The sequence below is a fragment of the Arachis hypogaea genome, chromosome 10 (assembly GCF_003086295.3).
Source record: "Arachis hypogaea cultivar Tifrunner chromosome 10, arahy.Tifrunner.gnm2.J5K5, whole genome shotgun sequence".
In the NCBI taxonomy this organism is placed as follows: Eukaryota; Viridiplantae; Streptophyta; class Magnoliopsida; order Fabales; family Fabaceae; genus Arachis; species Arachis hypogaea.
The window spans coordinates 13,608,452-13,632,354 of record NC_092045.1 but is presented as its reverse complement, the minus strand read 5'-3'; the positions used below and the strand labels follow the sequence as shown (position 1 = coordinate 13,632,354).

The following is a 23,903-nucleotide window of genomic DNA, read 5'->3' as shown; positions in this document are numbered from 1 at the left end:
ATACTAAATTCTAATTCTTAATCACAAAAAAATAAGATATAGCTAAATGTGTACAAAAGTTTTACTCCTAATATTTTTCTTAAAAAATTGTTTACTTTAATCATTTGCTAACTTCAAAGTATTTCAAAAGAAATATAATTAACGACAAGAATAACTTGAATGATCAACACATGCATACAAATTATATTCATAATAAAATATCATTTTATTTAAGAAAATCAATATTACATATAACAGAAACATTTTTTGGATGCTATAACTATAAATAACTCACATCAGGTAATTAATCAATCTAATCAGAATCATATGTGAGCAAATTGTGTATGATAATGTGATAGTAGAGAAGACTAATAATTAATTAATAATACATAGAAACTACAATATTTGTAAACATATAAAATTAATTATCCAATGTTGTTGCTCTTAAATAAAGTAGTAGTATAGTCCCAAAGTGATGAAGTAGTTGCTTCTTCGTCACGAAGATGGCCGCCATGTGGGAAAATACGATCATGCTGCTTTACTAACGGTGGATTATTATTTTGATGAGTGGAATCCATTGCGCTATTTGTTTTAACCATCTCCAATGCCATAAGCAACTCACAATCTTCAATGTCATTCAGCCACAACCCTAATTTGTCCTCCCCAAAAGCTTCACCCGCAATCTCTTGCATTAAATTCATAATATCAATATCACCAAAATCAGTGTCACCAAAATTATTATTATTGTTGTTGTTGTTATTGGCCTTAGCTACCTCCATATTCATCCAAACTCCAACACTTGTCATCCTTTCCTCACTCGGCAGGTAATCATGGAAAGCGTTGGAATTCTCATTGCTGCTATTACTCCCCTGATGATCAAGAGTGGCACGGCGAAAGGCACACATCGACTCGTGGTCCATCCTTAAATTCTTGTCTCTAAATCCCATAGACAAATTGCTTTGTGGACAATCCACGTTCTGGCATGTATATATTGGTTTTTCCACAAAGCTATTACCATTATTATTACTATAAAAATCACACTTTTTTTTCACTGCCTCCGTTGTTGCTACTGCCGCCACCACCAAACAAAACATGATCAAGAGAATTATTAATAGAGCTTATTGGGGATGACTCAAAGACTTCGATTTCTCCTTCCCCGTCTTCCTTATTATTCTCCTTGTCGTTGAACAAAGAAGGAAAAATCTTAAGACACTTGTTGGTAAGTCTCAACAAAGCTTCTTCTTGGCTGACAACTTTGGTCCAAATAGCGTTATCTTTCGCGGTCATCTTATCTTGCAAGGTCTTTGATTGAGTCACGAGCCTTTTCAATTTCTCTAAGTCAGGGGACATGTGCTTTATAACTGAAGTCAATACCGAAACCTTCCATGCCTTCTTCAAATCATGGGGTTTCTTATACGGTGGTGGCCGTGTTCTTGAGCCAAAAAGCCCTGATCGCCCCACCATACCTCTAACCCATTAGGCCACTACGGCGGGGCCACGCCTTTCTCAAAAGATACCTCCTCTGTGGCGGCATACAGTATTGCATCAATGCTGAAAGGAGAGATCCTAGTGTTGCGTCTTGAAGATCTTGGAGAAGGTGTATGCTTGACGATGCATCTAACTCTCCCTTTTCAAGCAACGGTAAATACTTTGCAATTGTTTTAGGAGCAGTTTGTTCAAATCTAATATCTTCTTTCCACCATTCTCGCAAACTATCCGAGCTACAGTAATTGGCTTTCCTATGAATTATAATTAAAGGAAAAGTATGATGAAGGCTGAAGTGTGACAGGAATAAAATTTGTTTAGTAAGAACATAGAAAAATATTAAAATTGTTTTTGTATTATTTATTAGATAAAAACTCAAATATAATTTATTTCATGATTAAAATTTTTTAGATAATTTAATATATTTAATTAAATTATTATATTTTACATAAAAATAATTTTACTTACGTTATTATTCCTCCTTTTAAATTAAACTTTTTAACTATGCAGAGTTGATTTTAATTAAAAAAATAAAATAAAAAAGAAACCCTTGTTTTAAAAGAAAGAAGGGTGTAATTATATACCATCTTCAGAGACGATGCCATAGACAAACCCACGAGCTTTGCAAACCTCCATGATTTTTACCATGTATTTGAAGACGAGTCTTGTGCCCTAGACATCTTCTTTTTCCTGGACGCTTCTTTTTTGGGTTTTTTTGTTGTCAGATTCGTCCATGCTAAGTTTCTCCTTCATCTTATGGAGAAGGATACGGTCTTTTCATATGCGCTTCTTCAGATCCTCATAATCTATAGTTTCATCTTTTGCTGCTGTCGCGATATCATCAATTTTCTCGTCTTCTATATCAGATAATTGAATATAAGGCGGATCCATTTTTTCTTGGATAAGCACCATAATGATTATTTTATAAAAAAAGTTAAGTGAAGTGTGAAAAATATGTGGACAGAAGAAGAATAGATAAGAGTAACTGTTATTATATTGTTACAACTTGTGAAGGTTATATGTGTATATATAGATATTCACAAAAGTTGTGGAATGGAGGTGTTAGAAGAATCTAACATCAGCAAAATAAGCTTACTTTAGAAGGAACCAACATCAGTAAAATAGGCTTAGTTTAGGAAATTGTATTCAAATAAATAATTCATAAGAGTGATGGGGATAAAGTAGGCATTACCAAGGTGGAAATTGAGGCAGTTCTATTTGCATGCACAATTTGTAACAGTATTGGATGATTAGAATTATAATTGCTACCGTTTTTTTTTCTTTCTTCTTAATTATTATTGTCATCATTTTTATTATCGTTATTGTCACTATCTTCTTTTCCTCTTTTTTATTTTATTTGATTTCTTTTCTTTTGTTTTTCTCCTCATCTTCTTAGTTATTATAGTCGTCATTTTTGTTATCATTATTTTCTTTTTCTTTAATTAAATATTACAAAATTAGTTTAATAACAAAACACATTATTTAGTGGTAAATAACACAAAAAAATCTTCAAAAGACCATAAGTTTATAATCTTGACTCACTCAACCAATAAAATATATTTATTTATATTTTAAATTTAATAGATATATCAAATTGTTATAAATGACACAGAAATAGTCAAATCTTATATATATTAGTTCAATACTATATAATTAATTCAATAATAACAAAAATACATTATTTAGTTAAAAATAACACAGAAATTTTTTATAAAAGACACAATAAATCTTTAAATAACGAACTATAAATTCAATATTTTAACCCAATTAACCAATAAAATACATTTAAGTGTGGTTCAGAACTAAAAAAAACATAAATACCATTTCATTTAGTTGGGAATGATATTATGATTAAGAAATTTCTGTATCTAAATTAAAAATTTTTTGGTGTTAATTAAGAAATTTTCTGTGTTACAGTAAAAAAATTTTGGTAATATTTTTTGGATAAATTCTACACAATTCAAAACTCTCTCTCCTCCTCCTCTTCTTTTTCTTCATCATCATTATCTTTTTCTTTATTTTATTCTTTTTGTTTCACATTCTTATAATTCATCTTTTTCTATCCTCCTAATAAGAATATGTGTCACAGTTAAAAAATTTCGATACTATTTTTTTAATAAATTATGCATAATTTAAAATTCTCCCTGGTTTGCTTCTTCTTTTTGTTTCACCTTCTCATAATTTTTGTTGTTTCATCCTCTTAATATGAATGAAAACAAGAATAAAGAACAAAAAATAATTAAACATAAAAAAATATAAAAAATATTGCAATAACCACTACAAAAAACAAGAGAAGAAATAAAACAAAACACAACAACAATAAAAAAATATGATGAAAAAAATTTGTAAAAAATAACTTAATTGATAAAAATACTTAAATATTTAATGAAACCGTTAAAAATAAGATCAATTTAGTCTCTATAAATATTGTGTAAACCTTAACTTATCCCCCAAAGTAATTCAAAAATATTACATATATAGTAAAAATCAGTTACGTACTAAATTATTATCATATATTTGTATATATTTATGTATATTATTTTATATTTTTAATTAAATAATTAATTATTAAAATAATCAAATTTATCATAATAGAATAATCAAATATATAATAAACAAATAATAAAACTGTTTTATAATAGCATAATAAAAAGAATTATGAATTGCTAAATATGTATCTTTTAATACGATGACTAATTTTTTTTATACATATAACATAATTAAATTTTGTAAATTAAACTAAATTGACTCAATTGTTTAATCCATGTAATCAAAATTATGACTATTCAAAAACTATTATAAAATCCATGTCAAAATTAATAAAAATAGAAATTAACTAATATGTATTTAAGAGTATAAATTAAGGTTATTAATTTAATTTTTTTATAAAAAACTTATAAAAATTAATTTTTAATATATTTATTATGTAATTTTTTAAAGTAAAATGTTTAGATTTTTTACTAAGAATAACCTAACATATACGTTAAAGATATACGTTAGATAAACCTATCAATAACTATTCTTAAATGAAGTAACACATATATTTAATATTTATTCGGTCATCACTATTAAATTAAAGCATAATAATAATAATAATAATAATAAAAATATGCTTCATATATATTCTTGTCCAATCCTCAAGGTAAGATAGTAAACTAGAGTTGCATGTATCCCATAAATCAAATTTTACATTTCATTAAGACGGATTATTTTTAATGTTTTCTTTTTAATTATATATAGTATTTTAAATAGTTTTTCAGCAATAACTAATAATTAATAATATATTATTTTTAAATTTATTTTAAAAATATAATATAAATCAATAACAAAATAAAAAACATGGACATAGAGCAGTTGTATGTAAATAAATCTAAACAAGAAAAAATATTTTTATTTTTTATTTTTATTAATACATAATTTACGAAAACATAAATCAAATAAATATTATTAAATTTCATCTCCGTGATGTGTAAAATATTTAGACATCAACAAATTAATACTTTTTGTAATTTATTGAGTAAGCGAAAACCGAATCATATGGCAAATGAAAATGATGTGAGTAAATTTGTTATTTGTGACTTATTTTCATGCTGACTGATAGGGACACTCTTATGTTAAGAAATTTTGTACGATGTAATATAATGTCTAATATGATCAGATTAATTTTAGTGAGTTGTACAAATGGATAAATATAATATTAATATGTATGTGACCAATAATTCAACGAAGAGACAAAGTTGAATTGGACTGTTGGAGTGTGTGTGAAAAAAAAAACTATATCCGTTCTTTAGAAAGATAGATCATTTTCATTGTATGAAAAATGTAAACATGACTTTGAAATGGTGGCCTACGTAATTCAAAATAAATACTTCAGTTGGTTACAATAATTTTGCTTAAGAAAGTCTTATACTCGTATAAAAGAAAAGTTAAATAATGAAACTCGGCCCATATTAGTTAAAATAAATAGTCATTTTTAATTAGAATTTTGTTAGGTAGATAATAATTATTGTGAATAATGTAAACAATAGACTCTAAAATTGACCTAATAAAGTAAAAAAATACTTTATCCCAAATTAACTCCTAAACTCTAGTATCAAAAGATGTATCAATAATATTTCTATAATTATGTATAGAAAAGCAAGTTGAAATAACTTATTTTCTACATGGTATCAGGGCCTACTCTGATACTGACAAACACAAAAAGAACCATGATACCAGAGACTTCAGAAAAAAGAACTAAAAAGCTCACTCGCCATATGACCTCAATGAGAGTGACAACCCAAGAAATGTAATCACGCAATTGCAGCTGTGTGGAGAAAATTACGAGGAATGGGTCAGAGCTGTGAAAATATCACTTCGGGTTCGTAGAAAATGGGATTCATCAATGAAACTCTCATGGATCCAGAACAAGATGCATCTGATCTTGAGGATTGGTGGACAGTTCAATCCAAGATTGTATATCAGGGATCTTGAACACAACCGAACCAAGCTTACGGTCAACCGTTGCGTATGTTGAGAACGCGCAGACACTGAAGTCAGATTTGACGAGATGCAAGCAGGAAGAAATAGCTATAACGGCGTATTATAGAAAATTGAAAGTACTATGGGATAAATTAGCACAGTGCAAGAAATTTCCAAATGCACGTGTGGTGGATATAAATGCGAGATTGGATCACAACTTGAGAAACGAAGGGAAGAAGAGAGGGTCCACTAATGGCCTAGATGATGCGAGTTATGGAACAGTGTGGTCAAATATTCTGGCAACAAATCATTTGTCATCGTTGAATCGTGTGTCCGCAATGCTAGTTCAAGAGGAGAGAGTGAAGATGATGGCTAAGGCATTATAAGAGAGAGGGTTCATTATAGGACTCACAATGTAGGCAGGGAACCGGACGAAAGGACGAGGAGATCCTAGCCAAAAATCCACAATATGCACTAACTGTGGCAAAAGTGGGCATGGTGTTAAAGGATGCTTTCAGATTGTAGGATATCCAAAATGGTGGGGCGATCGACCAAAGAATGAAGAAAGAGGTGGTGGCAAAGACTACAGATGACAAGGCACGCGTACTTGAGGAATTTCAACACGTGCACATATGGCACACACTGATGGAAGTGATAGCCATGCTATCAACATGGAAGACACGAGACGTGAGATGTCAGAGTTGACCAATGAGTAATGGAAAGTGTTGGTAAATATGATCAACAAACAAAAATCAAATGACTCTGAGAAAATGACTTGTAAGAGAATTTTTTATTTATGGATTATTGATAGTGGAGCTTCCAACCACATGACGGGAACCTTGAAAATTTTATATGAAAAAAAACTATATGCGGGTGTCCAGTTGGTTTACCAAATGGTGAGCAGGTGATAGCATGCAAGCAAGGAACAGTGATACTTGAAGGAGGACTTGAATTGAAAAATGTTCTCTATGTACCTCAATCAAAATATAACTTACTCTCAGTTTCTCAATTAACAGATGAAGAACAATGTCTAGTACAATTCACTGATAAATTTTGTGTCATATAAGATCGTACTTCGAGGACGCTAATTGGAGCAGGTGAGCAGAAAGATGGGTTCTATTGGTATCATAGGGTACACAAGATTCAAGCTTGTCATGCCAGAACAGAGAATCAATTGGCGCTTTGGCATAAGAGACTAGGGCATCCATCATTTAAAATTGTGCAAATGCTCCGCAATGTAAGTGAGAAATATACAACCAATGAGATTTGTGAAATTTGTGAAAAATCTAAACAAACAAGAGATAAGTTTTCTTTAAGTGACTATCATGCTTCCAATATTTTTATTTAATCCATTGTGACTTGTGGGGACCCTATAGAACTCCCTCCTCATGTGGTTCTTCGTATTTCTTAACTATTGTGGATAATTGTTCACGAGCAATTTGGATATATTTGTTGAAAGAAAAGGCTGAGGTATCAACCACATTGAAAATTTTTTTCACTTTAGTTGAATGCCAATATAACAAATATGTTAAAATGGTTCGATCTGATAATGGAACGGAATTCATTTGTTTAAAATAATACTTCCTACAACAAGGCACTATTCACCAATCGTCATGTGTTAATACACCGCAACAAAATGGACGAGTGAAGCGCAAACATCGATATATTCTCAATGTTGCTAGATCATTACATTTTTAAGGCAATCTTCCTATTCAGTTTTGGAGAGAATGTATCTTAATTGCTGGCTATTTAATTAATCGTACGCCATCTTCAATATTGAAGGGCAAGACTCCGTATGAGATTTTTCATGGAACAATTCCAAGTTATGAGCACTTGCAGGTTTTTGGCTCTTTGTGTTATGATCAAAATCAGAATAGACGAGGGGACAAATTTGCCAGCTGTAGCCGATGTGTTTGTCGGGTATCCTTTTGGGCAAAAAGGATGGAAACTATTTGAGTTGGAAAAAGAAGTTTTATTTGTCTCTCGTAACATCTATTTTGTTAAAGATATGTTCCCTTTTAAAGCGGATCAGGCTTTGGAACCAAGGATTGAAGATATTGGATCTCCTGTAATAGAAATAATTATTGAAGAAGACACATGCAATGGGCCAAGTTCAGCATCCACACTTGGGCTTAGTACTCCACACTTAAATGACCAGGGGATTCCCTCATTGAAGTACCTATTGACAAACAAGGGAGATATGAGTTCAATAAAGAGACTGAAGAGTACATCGCTGACGATGCATCGGAACCAAGTGCAGCAGAAACAACGCCAACTTCTGATCTACCACTAGTCACGATGGATGTTCCACTTAGTCAGGGTCATCGCATGAAGATACCCTCAGTCAGGTTATGCGATTTTGTCTCTACTGCCACGATACCAATAAGTCCTACCGACCAATCTCCCTCTCTATCAAAATCCTCAGGTGTGTCCTATCCTATACAAAATTTTTTGAATTATAATTCTTTTTCCAAACAACACTGCAGTTTTCTTGCCTCTCTTCAGATAGAACAAGAGCCAAGAGCCTCTATTTTTCTCTCAAGTAGTTAGAGATGAGCGTTGGCATGAAGTGACGTCCCAAGAAATTCATGCGCTTCAACTCAATGACACTTGGAAGCTCACAACTCTTCCCCAGGAAAGAAAGCACATGGGTGTAAGTGGGTTTAAAAAATTAAATATAATTCTGACGGGACAATAGAGAGGTTCAAAGCAAGACAGGTAATTTTGGGAAATAATCAAGTGAAAGGCTTGAATTACAATGAAATATTTTCTCCAATGGTAAAGATGGTAACAATTCGCACAACACTCACAGTGGCAGCAGCCCAGGATTGGGAACTCCACCAAATGGATACCCACAATGCATTTCTTCATGGAAAACTTGATGAGGACATTTACATGAAGCTTCCTCCTGATTTTCAAGTGCCTCAACAAGGACTGGTCTGTAAACTTCAGAAATCTCTCTACGGACTGTGGCAGGCCCCACGTTGCTGCTTTGTAAAATTTTCATTTGTCTTCCTTCGATATGGTTTTAAGCAATTCCCAAAGGATCATTCCTTGTTTAGCCTTCGCCATAATAGCATGCAATTGATAATTTTGGTATATGTTGATGACCTTGTAATTGCAGAAAATAATGGTACTATAATTCAACGTTTCGAAGAGTATTTACACATATGTTTTCACATAAAAGATTTAGGCTGACTGAAATACTTCTTGGGATTTGAGGTTGCCAGATCTTCAACTGGAATCTTTCTGTGCCAAAGAAAATATGTTTTGGATATAATCACCGAAACAGGACTTCTATGTGCTAAGCGTGTAGCAACACCGTGCGAAGAGAATCATCGATTGGGGTCAACTGCAAGTTCTCTTTTATCCGATCTTAGCATATGTCGTCGGCTTGTTAGAAGACTGATTTATTTATGTTTTACTCGGTCTAATCTAGCCTACAGTGTTCACATGTTATCCCAATTCATGCAAAATCCACGCATCAAACACTGGCAAGCTACTTTATGTGTTGTACGCTATTTAAAGGGACACCTTGGACAAGGAATTCTTCTTCCACGAGAGAATGATTTGCAGCCCTATGAATGGTGTGACTCAAACTGGGCTAGTTGTTTATTCACTCGCAAGTCAATCACAGGCTGGTTCATCCAGCTTGGTAACTCACCAATATCTTGAAAAACTCAGAAACAACAGACAATGTCTGCCTCCTCTGCTGACAATGAATATCGTTCAATGGTTTAGACAACAAAAGAATTGAAGTGGATTAAAGATATACTCTCATCTCTATACGTGCCTTATCATGTCCCTATTCATCTCTATTGCGACTGTTAAGCAGCTTTTCACATTACTAAAAATTCAGTTTTTCATAAATGCACGAAGCATATTGAAGTAGATTGTCATCTTATTCGGGATGAGATCGTGCACCAACGCCCCCTTCCATCTTATGTTCCCACTCACACTCAGTTGACCGACCTTTTTACTAAAACTCTTGGTGCCAAAAAGTTTGAGAAAATATTGGTCAAGTTGGACATTGAAGACTTGCATGCTCCACCTTGAAGGGGGTATTAATGGATATTTAGATATACATAGAAATATTATATCAATAATATTTCTATAATTATGTATATATGCAGTACTTGTAACGACTCAATTTCTAGTACGTCATGATCATACTATTGAATTTTTTTGAGAAAAAAAACTTTTTTACTTTATAAAAATATTTGCGAGGAGAGCTAATTAAACATAGGCAAGCCGTCACATGGAATTAAATAAAACATAAACAAGGCCAGCATTACATATAACCATAACATATAACCCCTGGTACCTTAAAATCAACCTTCCGATGTACCGCATGCGTATGAAAATTATTAAAGTTCCTTGGCGGTAGGCTCGGATAACCCATCCTTGACGCTGTCATCTTATGTTCACAGTCTTCCATCAGTTGACTCTTATTGACAAGCTCTGCAAAATTCCGTATTTTTAGTGGGACCAATGAATGCATTAGCTCATTGCGAAGTCCTCTTTCGTACTTCAAATACTTCCATTCCTCAAAATTATCTGGGTTTTCCTGACAGATCTTAGAGAATTGGCACAAATTCTCAAATTTCCGAGTATATTCTGCCACTGACATATTTTCCTGTGTCAACTGCATCAGTTCCATTTCTTTAGCAACATAAACAGATCTAGAAAAATATTTTTGTAAAATTCCTCCTTAAAAGTGTCCCAGTCAATCTCTTTCACCTTCTGCCTCAACAAGCGTTGTACTCCATGCCACCAATGTTCAACTTCTCCCTCTAGCATATAGGTCGCAAATTTGACGTATTGTCTTTCTGGTACATGTTGCTTTCGCAATGACTTCTCAATAACACAGAACCAGTTGTTAGCTTCAGTTGCAATAAGTGTCCCCTTAAACTTGGGTGAATTTACCTTCAGAAAGGTTTTCAGTGTCATTGGATTATCGTGGTTTCCAGTGCCTTCATTTTCATTACCGTCTCCACCATGCTCACGATTGCATCCTCTATTATGATTTCCATTCCTCTCTCGTGAATGGTCAATTGCTCGCGTTGTAATAGTTGCCGCTTCACGCACAGCCTCAGCCATGGTGTTCATCGCAGCTATAAAAGCATCTGCACCCTTCATTGGTTCCTCTACAAGGTTCGCACCATGCCTACCACATCCTCGTCCCCATGCAGCCATCAAGATCCTGTTCACACCCAACATGCAATATTAAGTTGATCAGTCTTAACATTTCAGGCAAAGTGTGAATAGTCTCTAAAATGGAAACACAGCAACAGTCATGCAATCCATACCACAAGGATATCCTATATGCATGAAACACAACTCAGAGAATGTGGGCACGAAATTGTAATCAATACTTTTCACAAATCAAATAATCCCCGGTAATGAATCCAAAAACTTGGTGTTCAATACCATGGCATAAACACAACTTCGCACAACTAACCAGCAAGTGTACTGGGTCGTCCAAGTAATAAACCTTACGCGAGTAAGGGTCGATCCCACAGAGATTGTTGGTATGAAGCAAGCTATGGTCACCTTGTAAATCTTAGTCAGGCAAACTCAAATGTATGTGGGTGATATACGAATAAAACATAAAGATAAAGATAGAGATACTTATGTAATTCATTGGTGGGAATTTCAGATAAGCGTATGAAGATGCTTGTCCCTTCCGTCTCTCTGCTTTCCTACTGTCTTCATCCAATCTTTCTTACTTCTTTCCATGGCAAGCTTATGCAAGGGTTTCACCGTTGTCAGTGGCTACCTCCCATCCTCTCAGTGAAAATGTTCAACGCACCCTGTCACGGCACGGCTATCCATCTGTCGGTTCTCAATCAGGCCGGAATAGAATCCAGTGATTCTTTTGCGTCTGTCACTAACGCCCCGCCTTCAGGAGTTTGAAGCTCGTCATAGTCATTCAATCATTGAATCCTACTCAGAATACCACAGACAAGGTTAAACCTTCCGGATTCTCTTGAATGCCGCCATCAGTTCTAGCCTATACCACGAAGACTCTGATCTCACGGAATGGCTGGCTCAGTTGCCAGGCGAGCACTCGGTTGTCAGGCGATCAACCATGCATCGTGTATCAGGAATCCAAGAGATATCCACCTAATCTAAGGTAGAACGGAGGTGGTTGTCAGTCACACGTTCATAGGTGAGAATGATGATGAGTGTCACGGATCATCACATTCATCAAGTTGAAGAACAAGTGGTATCTTAGAACAAGAACAAGCGGAATTGAATAGAAGAACAATAGTAATTGCATTAATACTCGAGGTACAGCAGAGCTCCACACCTTAATCTATGGTGTGTAGAAACTCCACCGTTGAAAATACATAAGTACAAGGTCTAGGCATGGCCGTGAGGCCAGCCTCCCCAAAACATGATCAAGAGATCTAAAGTGATCAAAAGATTTTAATACAATAGTAAAAGGTCCTACTTATAGAGAACTAGTAGCCTAGGGTGTACAGAGATGAGTAAATGACATAAAAATCCACTTTCGGGCCCACTTGGTGTGTGCTTGGGCTGAGCATTGAAGCATTTTTGTGTAGAGACTCTTCTTGGAGTTAAACGCCAGCTTTTATGCCAGTTTGGGTGTTTAACTCCCATCCTTGTGCCAGTTCCGGCGTTTAACGCTGGGAATTCTGAGGGTGACTTTAAATGCCGGTTTGGGCCATCAAATCTTGGGCAAAGTATGGACTATCATATATTGCTGGAAAGCCCAGGATGTCTACTTTCTAACGCCGTTGAGAGCGCGCCAATTGGGCTTTTGTAGCTCCAGAAAATCCACTTCGAGTGCAGGGAGGTCAGAATCCAACAGCATCTGCAGTCCTTTTTAGTCTCTGAATCAGATTTTTGCTCAGGTCCCTCAATTTCAGCCAGAAAATACCTGAAATCACAGAAAAACACACAAACTCATAGTAAAGTCCAGAAAAGTGAATTTTAACTAAAAACTAATAAAAATATACTAAAAACTAACTAGATCATACTAAAAACATACTAAAAACAATGCCAAAAAGCGTACAAATTATCCGCTCATCACAACACGAAACTTAAATTGTTGCTTATCCTCAAGCAACTGAAAATCAAATAAGATAAAAAGAAGAGAATATACAATGAATTCCAAAAACATCTATGAAGATCAGTATTAATTAGATGAGCGGGGCTTTTAGCTTTTTGCCTCTGAATAGTTTTGACATCTCACTCTATCCTTTGAAATTCAGAATGATTGGCTTCTTTAGGAACTTAGAATCCAGATAGTGTCATTGATTCTCCCAGTTAAGTATGATGATTCTTGAACACAGCTACTTATTGAGTCTTGGCCGTGGCCCAAAGCACTCTGTCTTCCAGTATTACCACCGGATACATACATGCCACAGACACATAATTGGGTGAACCTTTTCAGATTGTGACTTAGCTTTGCTAGAGTCCCCAATTAGAGGTGTCCAAGGTTCTTAAGCACACTCTTTTCGCCTTGGATCACAACTTTATCTCCTTCTTTTTCTTTCTTTTTCTCTTTTTTTTTCTTTCTTTCTCTCTCTTTTTTTTCTTTCTTTATTATTTATTTTTTTTTTCGAAATTTTTTTCTTTTTTTTTTGTATTCACTGCTTTTTCTTGCTTCAAGAATCATTTTTACGATTTTTCAGATCCTCAGTAACATTTCTCCTTTTTCATCATTCTTTCAAGAGCCAACATTCATGAACCACAAATTCAAAAAACATATGCACTGTTTAAGCATACATTCAGAAAACAAAAGCATTGCCACCACATCAAAATAATTAAACTGTTATAAAATTCAAAATTCATGCAATTCTTTTCTTTTTCAATTAAGAACATTTTTTTTAAGAGAGGTGATGGATTCATAGGACATTCATAACTTTAAGGCATAGACACTAAGACACTAATGATCACAAGACACAAACATAGATAAACATAAGCATAATTTTCGAAAAACAGGAAAATAAAGAACAAGGGAATTAAAGAACGGGTCCACCTTAGTGATGGCGGCTTGTTCTTCCTCTTGAAGATCCTATGGAGTGCTTGAGCTCCTCAATGTCTCTTCCTTGTCTTTGTTGTTCCTCTCTCATGATTCTTTGATCTTCTCTAATTTCATGGAGGAGGACGGAGTGTTCTTGGTGCTCCACCCTTAGTTGTCCCATGTTGGAACTCAATTCTCCTAGGGAGGTGTTTAGTTGCTCCCAATAGTTTTGTGGAGGAAAGTGCATCCCTTGAGGCATCTCAGGGATCTCATGATGAGTGGGATCTCTTGTGTGCTCCATCCTTTTCTTAGTGATGGGCTTGTCCTCATCAATAGGGATGTCTCCCTCTATGTCAACTCCAACTGAATAACAGAGGTGACAAATGAGATGAGGAAAGGCTAACCTTGCCAAGGTAGAGGACTTGTCCGCCACCTTATAAAGTTCTTGAGCTATAACCTCATGAACTTCTATTTCTTCTCCAATCATGATGCTATGAATCATGATAGCCCGGTCTATAGTAACTTCAGACCGGTTGCTAGTGGGAATGATTGAGCGTTGGATAAACTCTAACCATCCTCTAGCCACGGGTTTGAGGTCATGCCTTCTCAATTGAACCGGCTTCCCTCTTGAATCTCTCTTCCATTGGGCGCCCTCTTCACATATGACTGTGAGGACTTGGTCCAACCTTTGATCAAAGTTGACCCTTCTAGTGTAAGGATGTTCATCTCCTTGCATCATGGGCAAGTTGAATGCCAACCTTACATTTTCCGGACTAAAATCCAAGTATTTCCCCCGAACCATAGTAAGCCAATTCTTTGGATCCGGGTTCACACTTTGGTCATGGTTCTTGGTGATCCATGCATTGGCATAGAACTCTTGAATCATTAAGATTCTGACTTGTTGAATGGGGTTGGTAAGAACTTCCCAACCTCTTCTTCGGATCTCATGTCGGATCTCCGGATATTCACTCTTTTTGAGTTTGAAAGGGACCTCAGGGATCACCTTCTTCAAGGCCACAACTTCATAGAAGTTGTCTTGATGCACCTTTGAGATGAATCTCTCCATCTCCCATGACTCGGAGGTAGAAGCTTTTGCCTTCCCTTTCCTCTTTCTAGAGGTTTCTCCGGCCTTGGATGCCATAAATGGTTATGGAAAAACAAAAAGCAATGCTTTTACCACACCAAACTTAAAAGGTTTGCTCGTCCTCGAGCAAAAGAAGAAAGAAGAGAGTAGAAGAAGAAGAAATGAGAAAGAAGGGAATGGCTTTGTGTTTGGCCAAGAAGGGAGAGTAGTGGTGTTTAGGTTGTGTGAAAATGAAGGAGTGAAGAAGGGTTTATATAGGAGTGGGGGGGCTCATGGTTCGGTCATGTATGGGTGGGTTTGGGAGGGAAAGTGGGTTAAATTTGAATGGTGGGGTAGGTGGGGTTTTATGAAGGATAGATGTGAGTGGTGAAGAGAAAGATGGGATTTGATAGGTGAAGGGTTTTTGGGGAAGAGGTGTTGAGGTGATTGGTGAATGGGTGAAGAAGAGAGAGAGTGGTAGGGTAGGTGGGGATCCTGTGGGGTCCACAGATCCTGAGGTGTCAAGGAAAAGTCATCCCTGCACTAAATGTCATGCAAAAATGCGTTTTTAGCCAATTCTGGCGTTAAACGCCGGGCTGGTGCCCATTTCTGGCGTTTAACGCCAAGTGCTTGCCCTTTTCTGGCGTTTAATGCCAGTCTGGTGCCCTTTTCTGGCGTTAAACGCCCAGAATGGTGCCAGACTGGGCGTTAAACGCCCAACAGCTAGCCTTACTGGCGTTTAAACGCCAGCACGCTCTCCTCCAGGGTGTGCTGTTTTTCTTTCTGTTTTTCATTCTGTTTTTGCTTTTTTCATTGATTTTGTGACTTCTCATGATCATCAACCTACAGAAAACATAAAATAACAAAAGAGAATAGATAAAATATAACATTGGGTTGCCTCCCAACAAGCGCTTCTTTAATGTCAGTAGCTTGACAGAGGGCTCTCATGGAGCCTCTGAAATGCTCAGAGCAATGTTGGAACCTCCCAACACCAAACTTAGAGTTTGAATGTGGGGGTTCAACACCAAACTTAGAAGTTGGTTGTGGCCTCCCAACACCAAACTTAGAGTTTGACTGTAGGGGCTCTGTTTGGCTCTGTTTTGAGAGAAGCTCTTCATGCTTCCTCTCCATGGTGACAGAGGGATATCCTTGAGCCTCAAACACAAAGGATTGTCCATTCACTTGAATGATCAATTCTCCTCTATCAACATCAATCACAGTCTTTGCTGTGGCTAGGAAGGGTCTGCCAAGGATGATGGATTCATCCATGCATTTCCCAGTCTCAAGAACTATGAAATCAGCAGGGATGTAATGGTCTTCAACTTTTACCAGAACATCCTCTACAAGTCCATAGGCTTGTTTTCTTGAGTTGTCTGCCATCTCTAGTGAGATTTTTGCAGCTTGCACCTCAAAGATCCCTAGCTTCTCCATTACAGAGAGAGGCATGAGGTTTACACTTGACCCTAGGTCACACAAGGCCTTCTTGAAGGTCATGGTGCCAATGGTACAAGGTATTGAAAACTTCCCAAGATCCTGTCTCTTTTGAGGTAGTTTCTGCCTAGACAAGTCATCTAATTCTTTGGTGAGCAAAAGGGGTTCATCCTCCCAAGTCTCATTACCAAATAACTTGTCATTCAGCTTCATGATTGCTCCAAGGTATTTAGCAACTTGCTCTTCAGTGACATACTCATCCTCTTCAGAGGAAGAATACTCATCAGAGCTCATGAATGGCAGAAGTAAGTCCAATGGAATCTCTATGGTCTTATTTTAAGCCTCAGATTCCCATGGTTCCTCATTGGGGAACTCATTGGAGGCCAGTGGACGTCCATTGAGGTCTTCCTCAGTGGCGTTCACTGCCTCTCCCTCCTCTCCAAATTCGGCCATGTTGATGGCCTTGCACTCTCCTTTTGGATTTTCTTCTGTATTGCTTGGAAGAGTACTAGGAGGGAGTTCAGTAATTTTCTTACTCAGCTGACCCACTTGTGCCTCCAAATTTCTAATGGAGGATCTTGTTTCAGTCATGAAACTTTGAGTGGTTTTGATTAGATCAGAGACCATGGTTGCTAAGTCAGAGGTGTTCTGCTTAGAACTCTATGTCTGTTGCTGAGAAGATGATGGAAAAGGCTTGCCATTGTTAAACCTGTTTCTTCCACCATTATTATTATTGAAACCTTGTTGAGGTCTCTGTTGATCCTTCCATGAGAGATTTGGATGATTTCTCCATGAAGGATTATAGGTGTTTCCATAGGGTTCTCCCATGTAATTCATCTCTTCCATTAAAGGGTTCTCAGGATCATAAGCTTCTTCTTCAGATGAAGCTTCCTTAGTACTGCTTGGTGCATTTTGCAATCCAGACAGACTTTGAGAAATCATATTGACTTGCTGAGTCAATATTTTGTTCTGAGCCAATATGGCATTCAGAGTGTCAATCTCAAGAACTCCTTTCTTCTGATTTGTCCCATTGTTCACAGGATTTCTTTCAGAAGTGTACATGAATTGGTTATTTGCAACCATTTCAATTAGTTCTTGAGCTTCTGTAGGCGTCTTCTTCAGATGAAGAGATCCTCCAGCAGAGCTATCCAAAGACATCTTGGACAGTTCAGACAGACCATCATAGAAAATACCTATGATGCTCCATTCAGAAAGCATATCAGAGGGACACTTTCTGATCAATTGTTTGTATCTTTCCCAAGCTTCATAGAGGGATTCTCCTTCCTTCTGTCTGAAGGTTTGGACTTCCACTCTAAGCTTACTCAATTTTTGAGGTGGAAAGAACTTTGCCAAGAAGGCATTGACTAGTTTTTCCCAAGAGTTCAGGCTTTCTTTAGGTTGTGAGTCCAACCATGTCCTAGCTCTGTCTCTTACAGCAAAAGGGAATAGCATAAGTCTGTAGACCTCAGGGTCAACCCCATTAGTCTTGACAGTGTTACAGATTTGCAAGAATTCAGCTAAGAACTGATGAGGATCTTCCAATGGAAGTCCATGGAACTTGCAATTCTGTTGCATTAGAGAAACTAATTGAGGCTTAAGCTCAAAGTTGTTTGCTCCAATGGCAGGGATAGAGATGCTTCTCCCATAGAAGTCGGGAGTAGGTGCAGTAAAGTCACCCAGCACCTTCCTTGCATTGTTGGCATTGTTGTTGTTTTCGGCTGCCATGGGTTCTTCTTCTTTGAAGATTTCTGTTAGGTCCTCTACAGAGAGTTGTGCCTTAGCTTCTCTTAGCTTTCGCTTCAAGGTCCTTTCAGGTTCAGGATCAGCCTCAACAAGAATGCTTTTGTCTTTGCTCCTGCTCATAAGAAAGAGAAGAGAACAAGAAAATGTAGAATCCTCTATGTCACAGTATAGAGATTCCTTGAGGTGTCAGAGAAAAAGAAAAATGGAAGGCAGATGTAGAAAATTCGAACTTATCAAAGAAGATGGAGTTCGAATTTTGCATCAAGGAATAGTGTTAGTCCATAAATAGAAGGATGTGAGAAGAAGGGAAGTAATTTTCGAAAATTGAGTAGAAGATTTTGAAAACATTTTGAAAAACACTACTTGATTTTCGAAAATAAAAGTGAAAAAGAAATCAAGTGATTTTTGAAAAAGATTTTGAAATTAGAAATAAAAAAGATTTGATTGAAAATTATTTTGAAAAAGATATTGTTAAGAAGATATGATTAGTTTTAAAAAGATGTGATTGAGAAGATATGATTTGAAAAATATTTTAAAAAGATTTGATTTTAAAAATTAATGACTTGGCTATCAAGAAAGGATATGATTCAAACATTAAACCTTTCTCAACAGAAAAAGGCAACATACTTGAAATGTTGAATCAAATCATTAATTGATAGCAAGTATCTTTAAAAATGGAAAGAAATTGATTTTGAAAAAGATTTGATTGAAAAGAATTGATTTGAAAAAGATTTGATTTTGAAAAGATTTTGAAAACTAAAAAAAATCTGCATTAAAAACAAAATCTTCCCTCTTGTGCCATCCTGGCGTTAAACGCCCAGAATGGTGCACATTCTGGCGTTTAACGCCCAAACTACTACCCTTTTGGGTGTTAAACGCCCAGCCAAGCACCCTGGCTGGCGTTTAAACGCCAGTTTGCCCTTCTTCACTGGGCGTTTTGAACGCCCAGCTTTCTCTGTATAATTCCTCTGCAGTATGTTCTGAATCTTCAATTCTCTGTGTTATTGACTTGAAAAGACACAAATTAAAAATATTTTTGGATTTTTAATAATGAGGAATAGTCAAAATGTAACTAAAATCAAATAACAATGCATGCAAGACACCAAACTTAGCAGTTTGTATACTACTGACACTAATGAGAATGCATATGAGACACATAAACACTCAAATCAAGAGAATTCAAAGATCAGAGTAAGAAATCATCAAGAACAACTTGAAGATTAATGAAGACACATGCATGAGTGCAAGAAGAACAAAAACATGCAATTGACACCAAACTTAAAATGAGACACTAGACTCAAACAAGAAATTTTTGGATTTTATGATTTTGTAATTTTTTTTGTGTGATTTTCGAAAATTAAGTGGAAAAAGAAAATAAAGGTATCAAAATTCTTAATGAGAATTCCAGGAATCATGCAATGTTTAGTCTAAGACTCCGGTCCAGGAATTAGACATGGCTTTACAGCCAGCCAAGCTTTCAAAGAAAGCTTCAGTCCAAAACACTAGACATGGCCAATGGCCAGCCAAGCCTTAGCAAATCACTGCTCCAATAGCAAGATTGATAGAAATCAACAAGCTCTTGTGATGACAAGTTGAAACCTCGGTCCAATGAAATTAGACATGGCTTCACAGCCAGCCAGACTTCAACAGATCATCATGAAACACTAGAATTCATCTTCAAGAATTCTGAAAAAAAAAATACCTAATCTAAGCAACAAGATGAACCTTCAGTTGTCCATACTCGAACAATCCCCGGCAACGGCGCCAAAAACTTGGTGCACGAAATTGTGATCAATACTTTTCACAAATCAAATAATCCCCGGTAATGAATCCAAAAACTTGGTGTTTAATACCATGGCATAAACACAACTTCGCACAACTAACCAGCAAGTGTACTGGGTCGTCCAAGTAATAAACCTTACGCGAGTAAGGGTCGATCCCACAGAGATTGTTGGTATGAAGCAAGCTATGGTCACCTTGTAAATCTTAGTCAGGCAAACTCAAATGTATGTGGGTGATATACGAATAAAACATAAAGATAAAGATAGAGATACTTATGTAATTCATTGGTGGGAATTTCAGATAAGCGTATGAAGATGCTTGTCCCTTCCGTCTCTCTGCTTTCCTACTGTCTTCATCCAATCCTTCTTACTCCTTTCCATGGCAAGCTTATGCAAGGGTTTCACCGTTGTCAGTGGCTACCTCCCATCCTCTCAGTGGAAATGTTCAACGCACCCTGTCACGGCATGGCTATCCATCTGTCGGTTCTCAATCAGGCCGGAATAGAATCCAGTGATTCTTTTGCGTCTGTCACTAACGCCCCGCCTTCAGGAGTTTGAAGCTCGTCACAGTCATTCAATCATTGAATCCTACTCAGAGTACCACAGACAAGGTTAGACCTTCCGGATTCTCTTGAATGCCGCCATCAGTTCTAGCCTATACCACGAAGACTCTGATCTCACGGAATGGCTGGCTCGGTTGTCAGGCGATCAACCATGCATCGTGTATCAGGAATCCAAGAGATATCCACCCAATCTAAGGTAGAACGGAGGTGGTTGTCAGTCACACGTTCATAGGTGAGAATGATGATGAGTGTCACGGATCATCACATTCATCAAGTTGAAGAACAAGTGGTATCTTAGAACAGGAACAAGCGGAATTGAATAGAAGAACAATAGTAATTGCATTAATACTCGAGGTACAGCAGAGCTCCACACCTTAATCTATGGTGTGTAGAAACTCCATCGTTGAAAATACATAAGTACAAGGTCTAGGCATGGCCGTGAGGCCAGCCTCCCCAAAACATGATCAAGAGATCTAAAGTGATCAAAAGATTTTAATACAATAGTAAAAGGTCCTACTTATAGAGAACTAGTAGCCTAGGGTGTACAGAGATGAGTAAATGACATAAAAATCCACTTCCGGGCCCACTTGGTGTGTGCTTGGGCTGAGCATTGAAGCATTTTCGTGTAGAGACTCTTTTTGGAGTTAAACGCCAGCTTTTATGCCAGTTTGGGCGTTTAACTCCCATCCTTGTGCCAGTTCCGGCGTTTAACGCTGGGAATTCTGAGGGTGACTTTGAACGCCGGTTTGGGCCATCAAATCTTGGGCAAAGTATGAACTATCATATATTGCTGGAAAGCCCAGGATGTCTACTTTCCAACTCCGTTGAGAACGCGCCAATGGGGCTTCTGTAGCTCTAGAAAATCCACTTCGAGTGCAGGGAGGTCAGAATCCAACAGCATCTGCAGTCCTTTTTGGTCTCTGAATCAGATTTTTGCTCAGGTTCCTCAATTTCAGCCAGAAAATACCTGAAATCACAGAAAAACACACAAACTCATAGTAAAGTCCAGAAAAGTGAATTTTAACTAAAAACTAATAAAAATATACTAAAAACTAACTAGATCATACTAAAAACATACTAAAAACAATGCCAAAAAGCGTACAAATTATCCGCTCATCAGAATGCAATGAAGCATGATTCAATCCATATCCCTAGGCTTTAATAGGAACGGACTGTTCTGATACCAAATTGTAACGACCCAATTTTCAGTACGTCATGATGATACTGAAAATCAAGTGTCACCAATTTGTTCACCTAAAACTTTAACTATTTATTATTAAGCCTGTAATCGTGTTAGCGTACTATCGATTTTTTTTTTAGAAAAAAACTTTTACTTTATAAAAAGATTTGCGAGGACAGTTAATTAATCATACACAAGTCATAATAGGGAATTAAATAAAACATAAACAAGGACAGCATTACATATAACGATAATATATAGCATAGATCATACATACACATAAAGTTACCGTCATATATATATATATATATATATATATATATATATATATATATTGTAAATTAGCATACAACCCTTCACATCTTGCTACTATGTACAAATCAACACTCCGAGCCCTGGTTCATACAAAAAACCCCTAAACTGGTGCCCAAACTAGCCTAGTCAAATATATACACCCTACTCTCTCAGTGAGTCTGATCTAAAGTGAGAGACTAACACAAATGCTAAGCTAACACAAAAAAACTATCAAAAGACACAACCTCAACTTGAAGGCTTCAGCTATCATCATCAGAGGAGATCACAATTATATCAGAACACACCTTAAGATAAATGTCTTCGTCATAAAAAAATCTCTATAATCTCAGGAGGGGCACTGGCACTCGTGCTACTGGTCTGACCAGCACTCGCCAGTCCACTAATAGAGGCGGTGAGCGGCTCCTCAGAAGATGGCTCGGATGACGATACTGAGATCTGCTCTGCTGGGATGTCCTCTTCCAGTATGGGCTCTGAAATATGCTCCTCCATGGGCTCAAGATCAGGGTCTGCCTGATCCGCAGGCTGATCGGGATGCTGGTGAGGCACGAGCTCGTCATGAAACGGGTGAAATAGAGCATTCGGGAGGAGCCACTGTAGCTGGAACTTGTAAGGCATGTCGGGGTTAAACAGTTGAGTGTCAATCGGGTGACGAAAGGGGTTACGCAGAATGTACATACAGGTCCTAATCTCTGCACCTACTACGTAAAACCTATACTGTACAATGTCCTCATATATATAGGGAGGGTTCATCTCGTAAAATATAACTCTAGTCTCCATCTGAAGGGGAGGAAGCAAAGGGGGTAAGATCCGGGGAGTTCTTAGTAGGGTCGAGGGTAGTTAGTTTAGTCAAGACTACCACAGTTCAAGTAATTCACAATAAAATATACAAGTGTCACAGAAAAGTATCTACTACAATTCAGAGTAGCAATAAGGAATGCATAAACACAGGAAGATAATCACAAACAATTTCACCGCATCAAGTAAAATGCAAATGCACAACAAGGATGATGCATGTCTAGTCCTATCGCAGGTAATGAGCTCATTTGTCAGTTTCGACTCGCAATCGACGCAATCTGACTCGCAAGTCAGATAAGGCATTCCAGCGGCATAACCTTTGCAAGGTTTCAACCTCTTGCAGGCGCTGATTCTCTAGCTGAAGCATGTGTCCCCTTTCTCCTGGAAGCCATTCTATTTACACGGACATCCCCGTACAACCATTCACACATAAAGTCCACGGCTTAACATTTTCACATCAGCACCTTAGCTATTTATTTTTAAAGTTCACTAATAATTCTCCGAACGAAATCCTTAAGTAAAATTCAAAACATAAGCCCTTTTTTTATTTAAGTCAAACTTAAAACATAATACTTTTCTTAAATAATTTAAAATTGTAAAATAATTATTTTTTAAATAAATTGAACTCAAAATATATACTTTTCTTAAATGAATTAAATCTTACATATAACTATTTTCTTAATAAATCAAAAATCAAATACTACAAGTTCTCAAATTCAATTTTTTTCTTCCAAATAAAATTTCAAATAAATTATTAAGACTTAGAACAAAATTTCGGCGGCCTTTCTCCTAAAATCCGGACTCTGCCACCCTTCTCGGGTTCCTTTCAAACCATTTTTCACGCTCTTTTTAAATTATTTCCAATAGATCAAACCAAACAAGTTCCAACATTTTCAAATTATCCTATCATAATCCAGAAATCAAATTCATCAGAATAACTCAGTTCCTGACTGCACTTAAACCCTCTAAACCTTAAACTTATCACAAATATCAATATATCACAAAAATTCAATATAAATTTAGTCAAATTCAATCGACAATAATCATAACACCAATTCACTTATCAAATACCAATTTAACCGGTGAGAATTTACCAAAACCCTACCTTCGT

At 36.5% G+C, this 23,903-nt stretch overlaps 1 non-coding gene and 1 pseudogene across 1 annotated transcript; one reads left to right on the top strand and one right to left on the bottom strand.

Annotated features, from left to right (window-relative positions):
- Window positions 1-404: 404 nt before the first annotated feature.
- Window positions 405-2,355, bottom strand: LOC112718180 (putative ETHYLENE INSENSITIVE 3-like 4 protein; annotated as a pseudogene).
- A 15,272-nt stretch (window positions 2,356-17,627) lies between these two features.
- LOC112718702 (small nucleolar RNA R71) lies at window positions 17,628-17,735 on the top strand. The gene has a single exon (XR_003161031.1). It is a non-coding gene; the product is annotated as a small nucleolar RNA R71 (small nucleolar RNA).
- Window positions 17,736-23,903: the final 6,168 nt, after the last annotated feature.